The following is an 8,349-nucleotide window of genomic DNA, read 5'->3' on the forward strand; positions in this document are numbered from 1 at the left end:
AATACGATATTTCTTAACAATTGTTGTTCCCTCATAAGCTAATTCAAGACCATCCCATATTTCCTTGGCCTAGGTACAATAAGAAGAACGATCGAATTCATTTGATATCATGCCGTTTTGCAACAGGCTTATGGCTTTCGAATTTTTTTCAGCCTTCTTGTTATCAGCCTCCGCATAGTCTTCTTCCTTTTTCTCATAGGTAGTGCCTTCAGAAGATCCAACCAAAATTTTATTTGGTCCATTTTGTATGATCCTCCAGCACTCCCAATCATGTCCTTTTATATAGTGTGTCATCATATTTTTTCCAAATTCCATAATTCTTCCCATCAAAGACGGGACACTTAAAATACTTGGAACCCAATTAACACGTGTAAGGCAGCGAAATAAAAATAAAATAAAAACAAAAAAGAGATAGACGGATCAGCCTCTTTGCGGTTAGGATATCAAGAGCACGAGGCTCTGATACCAATTGAAGGGTCTATCGATCCAAAATACTCAAGAGGGGGAGGGGGTGAATTGAGTATAAAAAACATTAGCCCAATTTTTCGATTGTCCATATGAGCGTGAATTAATAATTGATTATTTAAAGTTTATTAATTAAACTTTAATTAATTAACTAAGCAAGTTAAAATGTAAAGAAATAAACGAAAGAAGATGAGCGACACACGTGATTTTGAAGTTGTTCAGTTTCACAAGTCTAAACCTACATCCACTATTCTCGATTAATAATTTTAGTACTTTTTTAAGGATTACAAAATTACTAACTCACTCGTACAACTAACTCTAGTTGTAACTCAATTGAGTACCGTTAAATACTTGATTGTATCTAACTTACGTTATTAAGAAAGCACTAGATTGTTCTTCTAATTTGTTCACACAATTGAACGAGTAAGAAACAATGTAAAGTACTATTATCCAATAACGTAATCTATGAAAGTAAACAACAATATGAAGCACGACTTTTCGTAAGGATTTTCGAATTGCAAAAACAAATTAATTACTCGATAAAGCGTTTACTCGATTTTTTTGCAAAAGGATGTTTAAGATTGCGAAAAGTTGTTTTTAAATATTGAAGCAGTTGTGTATATATAGTAGAGAAGAGAGCTAGGGTTTAGCGAAACCCTAGAGGTGTCGTGTGGCCCTAATGGATTGTTTCACAAGAAACAAATCTTATCTTCTCTTACTTTAATTCAATTAATATCTCATATGAGTAAATAAGGTAAATCTATATAATTGTTAAGATAAGAAATTAAGTATCTTAAAACAACTTCTTCTAGATTTAACCTAATAGATTACTTGTACAAAGGGCTAGTGCGAAGTGGACGACGGCTCATAAGCCTACTGTCTTATTTCGAAACCCTAGATGAAATATTGATGCATGAATTAGGGTTTAGATCAAGATAAATTTGAGAACCCTAGATAGCATGATAACTCAAAAGTTGTTTTACTAATCAATAGAATATCCATAAATTTATTTGATCTTGTCAAACCCGTATCTCCTTTCTAATACACACACACACACACACATATTTTCGAAAAATATATAAAAGATTTGATCTTCGAAAGTCGATTTTAAAACCCTAAAATCGTGACTTCATATTGTAGCCTAAAGTTATAGGTCAAATGACTATAACATTAAACTTGGTAAGTAAAGTTATAGTTGAAATAGCTATAATTTTACCTTTCCAACATTACTTCCATAAATACCGTTAATGGACGATATCCTATACTAGCTAATCTTCCTGGAGATCATCAGTATATGGATCATCTCTTCATCTTGATCATAAGCTCTTTAACTTGAGCTTCTTAAAGATTTGATCATGCCTTTTGCTTGAGTGATCATTGTAGTTAAGATATTCACAACAATACTTTTAAGAATCTTCAATGTTATAGCTCAAGCAGCTATAACATTAATTTAATGATGCTTCACAAATCTTCAATGTTATAGTTACGAAGGCTATACCATTTCTTACTTATATCTAATCTAACCAAGACTAAACAACCGATTACAAGTAACAGATATATACATATTATAAAGTATACTTATGATTTTCAAAACATAACACATTACTATATGGTCCAACAATATACGAGAATAGTGACGTGAGTCGGGATTGCTTACGTGATTAGAGTACAAAAGTTGAGTTTGACCTTGTACCTTGACCATTTGGAAACCATGGTAGGAGAGTTATATAGACGGGGAATTATCATCATATGAGTTTGATCATGAGAGATCATTAGTAGAAAGGGAGTGTGTTTAACCCGGAAAGTTACTAATTATGGATTTTATTAGGTGGATTATAAGAGTGTTCATGATACTGAGCGGTGAACTTCGGAATGAAGTTCTCTTTTAGGAGGAGTGGATGTAATAGCTTGGAAATTAAGGAAAAAAATGATGAAATAAGAGCATGAAAGCGGAATAAAGAAACTTGAGTCGAGATGTGTATGTGTATAAGAGAGTGGATACGATAAAGGATCTTAAGTGAGGCAAAAAAAGAATGAGTTCTTGGAAAAGAGAAAGACTTAAGAATCGGGTTAGAGACGGGATGATACTTGAGAGTTCCGGAGAGTGAGGCGAACTTCGGGGACAAAGTTCATTTTTAATGAGGGAATATTGTAATACCCGGATATTTTGGGACCCGCAAAGGAACCTTGACATGCGTGAGAGGACCCTCAGAAGTGGCGAGAGCTACTCAGAAGTAAAGGATGATTTGGCTGGCAATCTGCCGAGTACGGCGAGTACTCGACCAAGTGAGTAGCACTTGGTCGAGTGGACTCGGCACTCGACAGAGTGAACCCCAGCAGTACGCGATATAACCTATTTCGGGATCTTATCTTAAATCCTTTCATTTTTCCTCTTTATCACTCCAAATCATCCCCCCTTCTCTCTAAAAACCCTCACAAACACTTCTCCATGGGAATCAAGCTTGGTTTAGAGGATTGCTCACCTTATCCTTCCTTCCTTTCACCTTGTAAGTTGAGATCTACCATTTTCTATTTCTTATGAAACCTAACTTTTGAGGGTTTTATTATGGGTGGTTAATTAGTAATTAGTATGAGTAATATGAGTAATTAATGGGTAACAATAAGGGGTTTTTTATGGTATGATAGTGTAGGATGTATTGTGATAGTATTGTGTGATTTGTATTGGATGAGACGGTTTCATGAAACGGAATCGTGGTGGATTCGAGTAGCTTGTGTAGATTGCTAAAAAGTAGGTTTATCCTACTCGGTTTTGATAATGTGTATACTTATTAGCGTGTCTTGCATCATTGTTTTCATAGCATGAGTCGTATTGCATCGTATTGGTATTTGAGGATTTTTGTGAGTCTCATATGTGATCGGAAATGCATTATAACATGATGTTCGTTTAAGTCGGGATAATTAAGGAATGGTTATTCTTAGCATAATTCGGAAGTGTATATCATAATGAGTCGTGTTTTGATATATTGTGTTGAATATTACATTATTGTTATTGATGTATACGTTTGAGGAGGTGGTTTTTATTAAGGAGGCGTAAGGCGGTTGGGAGACCGTCTTATGCTTGGGTCGCCTCTTGGAGCTTCCCACTCCAAAAGGGATGTCCATATAATGACTTGTGTTATGGAGGGGCGTGTGTGTTGAAGCACGACGTCCAACAGGGGAACCATTTAGCGCCCAGGCCCGGTACTACGGGTATATCCCAAGTACCTTTGTTACAGACTGCGATCCGGCTGATTGGTGGGCGGTGTTGCGGTGCCGTCACCGATTGTGGTACCGTGCGTGTGTCCCTAGTACCGGTGATATGATTGGGTAGTGTCATGTCTTATACATTTCATATTGCATTGCATAATCATACATGTGAGTCATGTTTAAGTATCTATATTGTTGAAACTGACGTGTGTTGGTTGTGTGTAATTGTCACCTATTTCCGAGGTGGCCTGTGTTGATCCATATGATATTTTCGATCATATGGGGAGCAGTTTGAGTACAGGTTTTCGTTGTTGACGTGATCGTGATTCGAGCCGCGCTACGGACTTACAGTCGAGTTGCATAGCTAGATGACATAAATAGTAGTCGAGTTGTATATGGTGTACTTCATATTTGTTATTCATTTAGTCTATTATTTGTTATGTAATTCACTAAAATTGTCATATATATATATACAATGTTTCTTAATTTTAATTCTGATTTCATTGCCTCGGGAAACCGAGACGGTAACATCTCGCGATTACCTTAGCCGGGTAAGAAGGGGGTGTTACAGTTTGGGCCCAATTTCGTTAATATGAGTCGAGGAGTAAATACTAATACATTTGGCGATAGAAGGCAGCAGTCAATGGGTTGCGGGTAGCAGAATAAAGGGAGCTGAATAGAAGCCTATTAGGAGAAGCACGACAGCCTTGGAAAGCAAGCAAGCTAAACCCTACTAGGGTTCAGTCCTATATAAGATGATAGAAGGCAAAGGAAGAAGGGATACACATTACACGCCTACAACCCTAATACAAGTAATAAGAACCGTTTCTCCCATATTGTACTCATGACCTAATAACATTATTGCTAGTGGGTATCTTGGAATGATTCTGTCTCCTTCACGCGGTCGTTTACCACATTGGGTTTTCCGCGTCACCATATCTCTTGTATCAAATCTCTCTTTTTTTACGTTCTTTAATATTTGCATTGCAATTGCAGCGGCAGCTGATATACAGGGCTCACCTGATCAAAGCCACAGCTCAGGCCAAGGCCAATCAGGCTCAACCAGTGCTTAGGCAGGTTCATCCAATACTGAGGTTAACAGGAGATTCAGAAGGTCCAGCTATCAGTTGCCAATCTGGCCAGCTAATAGCAACCTAAATTAAGCTCCAAGAGGACTGAAAATCCAGGGTTAAACAGGCCAACTTAAGTTCAGATTAGTGCCAAATAATAAAGCAAAAGGTTGGAGAAATGTCACTATCAGGAAAAGAAGATTTCCTTATTTGATCAAGCAAAGGCCTAGTTAAGAGCTCGAGGCAGTGGGAGCATATATAAAGATCACATGGCATCTTTTGCTAGACAACAAGAGAAATTAAGAGCTTTGAGACTTATGAGAATAACAAGCCAAAAGGCCTGCACCAGGACAAACCAAGGAGACTGTCACCTATTGTTTACCCATGTTGTTCTTACCTTTCACTTTTGCTTTACCTTAGTTGACCTCAGTGTAAAATATTATCTTATGTTGTGTGTTTCTTAGATGGACTTGTAGCCCTTGGATCAAATTGTACTTAAACTGAAATAAAGCTTGGCCTATATAAGGACCATTGCCTCATCTGTAAAAGACAGACTATTTTGAATGAATGAAAACCCGAGACTTCTCTCAACCAATTCAAACTTGTGCTTAGCTTTAGTTTGAGTCCATACTTGATAATTTAATCTGTGTTAATCTGTGGTTAAGTTGGTCAAGGATCTGTTGGCATAACTAGGTTAACCCTGTGCCTGACTGTGGGTTGATTTAGTTGTGTTGTTCAAGTTTAACTTAGAATTCTTGTGTCAATCTGTGATTTTATTTGTTTAAATTTGTCAAACTATAATCTTTAGTTTCCTGTGAGCATTCCGTGAAAATTTTAAGTCATAGTTATATCCTTTATCCAATCAAAATTGCGAAAAAATTCAATTCAGGAAACTTGTCAGATTGTTCATCTGCCAGACAAATTTGTTGAATTTATGAAAAATAGTTAGAATGCTTGTAAAATCTTGAAACTTTGCTCAGAGTCAGTTCACACAACAAAGTTACTTGTCATAAAAATATCAGAATTTATAGAGGTTATTTGGTATTTTATTTTAAATACTGAATTTTATTGCATTGTGACCTTGTCAGTCAATTTTCTTCTTGAAATATTGACTGTCCTGGGGTTTTACACTGCAAATTGGTACTAAGAGCCAGGTTAACCTAATTCCACCTTTTTTTTTAGTCTTGGGTTGAGAGTATTGTGAGTTTATCATCCCTAACTACATTAAAAACACAAAAAAAATGACAATGAGTGAAGAGAGACTTGTTGGCATTAAACAAAGGATAGATCATTTAGCAGGAATTGTCAATGTGATGGTTAATTCTATGAATAATGTTATGGAGAGGATTCCAAATCTTGACTCTAGAAGAAGGCCACCACCAGGCAGAGGCAGGGGCAGGGCCAGAGGCTTCTTTGTGGTAGTAGAAAGGGGACAACCTCTACATGAGCAAGAGGAATGGCCAGATTCAGATTAAAGCAACACAACTTATGAGGAGATTCGTGAGCACACGGACAAGCATCTAGAGGTAGAAATTCCCGAGTTTTCTGGTAGCCTTAATCCTGAAGATTTGTTAGAATGGATTAGGTATATTGAGAAGGTCTTTGAGTATAAAGGAATATACTGATGTTAAGGCTTTTAAAGTTGTTGTCTTGAAACTGAAAGGATATGCTTCTCTATGGTTTGATAATCTGAAACACCAACGACATAGAGAAGGAATGGGACCTCTTATATCTTGGTCTAAACTTAAGAAAAAAAATGAAAGAGTAAATTTGTCACTAAGGATTATACCCAGGATTTATTCATTAAACTGTCCAAGATTAGCCAAGATGAGAGGCCTATTGAGACCTATTTGAGAGAGTTTAAACAGTTAACCTTGCAGTGTGAGATTAATGAAAAACATGAGCAAAGGATTGCTAGGTTTCTTGAGGGCCTGGATAAAAACATTTCTACTAAGGTTAGGATGCAACCCTTATGGTCTTATGATGATGTTGTTAACCTGTCACTAAGAGCTGAGAAAATGGGGAAAATCAAACCCACGGTGTCTGTAACACCCTCTCAAGTCGAGATCCTTCCTCAAGGCCTTCTCAACGCATGAAGGCATTACAAGACTTGGTTTCCCAAGATTATAGTGCGAATAATCGAGTAAATAATTACTTAACATTAAACTTAAATAGATAAGTTGTAGTTAGATAAATAGTTACAAGTTTAGGGGATGCAAATACCATCCCATTTAATACAAACAAATTGAAAGAAATGGAGTTTAATTGTCAAAAACTAAAATAAGCACAAGTGATGACATCTAAGGAAGACCGCTCCAAAGCCCTCGAGTCAAATCACGCTAACTTGTCAAACACTGGTCCCCATATGGGCGAAAATCACCATATGGTTCACCACAGACATTTAAAACCTAAGTGTTAGCTTAATAAGATAAATGCTCAATAAATACAATGATCAAGACTACATGCTCATGTGATAGATGTTAAGACAACAACCATAATTCCAACAAATTGTTAAATGCATGATAATCATTCTCCAACTTACTCACCTCCATATACCGGTGGCCGGGACACGCCCAAGACGCCACAAAACCAACACTAGGTACTCGGAACACGTCCGTGGTACCGGGCCCGAGAGCGAATCGAGTCCACTGCCAGACGTCGTGCCTCAACCACACGAGTCTCTCCATAGCGCAAGTACTAAATGTGCACATCCCCCTTAGAGTGGGAAACTCCAAGGGGTGACTTGAGCGGAAGACGGTTTCCCAACCGCCTTCCATCTCCATAATCACAACAAAGAATACCACCATCCTCCATTGTTAACAAAACAACAATCAAGCCAAACAATACCAATCAAGACAATTATGTAATCACATTAGACACAACAAGTATCAAAAATGCTCAATTCTTCATTTATTCATCTCTTCTCTTGTAATTGCTTCTTAACATGTTATAATGCATTGTAAAAACCATGTGACCATTAACCATACTTACCTTTGCATAATTATCATGAAACCATATTATGTCATAAACCCTAATTATTAAGAACATGTTATAATACAACTACCATGAGACAAGTAAAATTAATGATAATAAGGGGGTGTTTGTTAGAGAAAGGGAAAGGGAAAAGAAATTAGAAAGGGTAAGAGGGGAAAAGGTAAGGGATTACCTAAAACTTAACTAGTTGTTTGGTTACATCAAGAAAATGAAGTGTGGTGGGTTGTGGTTTGTTTTGGTGTACGGGTGGTGGTTTAGGTGGGGTGGTGGTGGTGGTGGCGGCACTAGCGGCAGTGGGGTGGTTGTGGTGGTGGTGGCGTCATGGTGGTTGTGGCGGTGGTGTTATGGTGGTGGTTTATGTGGGGTGGCCGTGGTGGTGGTTTTGGTGGTGGTGGCGGCGGCGATGGCGTCTTGATGGTGACTGGTGTGGTGGGAGTCGCAAGTGTGGTGGTAGGTAAATAAGGTGGTAGAAGGGTAACAAGGGTAATGAAATCTCATACCTTTGGGGGGGTGGGGGGTATGGAATTAGATGGATTGAGGGTTAAGGAAGGGAACTTCATTCTCTTTGTTTGTGTCAAATAAACACCAACAAAGGAAATCAATAACTTTTTTC

The sequence above is a fragment of the Silene latifolia genome, chromosome X (assembly GCF_048544455.1).
Source record: "Silene latifolia isolate original U9 population chromosome X, ASM4854445v1, whole genome shotgun sequence".
NCBI classification, from domain to species: Eukaryota; Viridiplantae; Streptophyta; class Magnoliopsida; order Caryophyllales; family Caryophyllaceae; genus Silene; species Silene latifolia.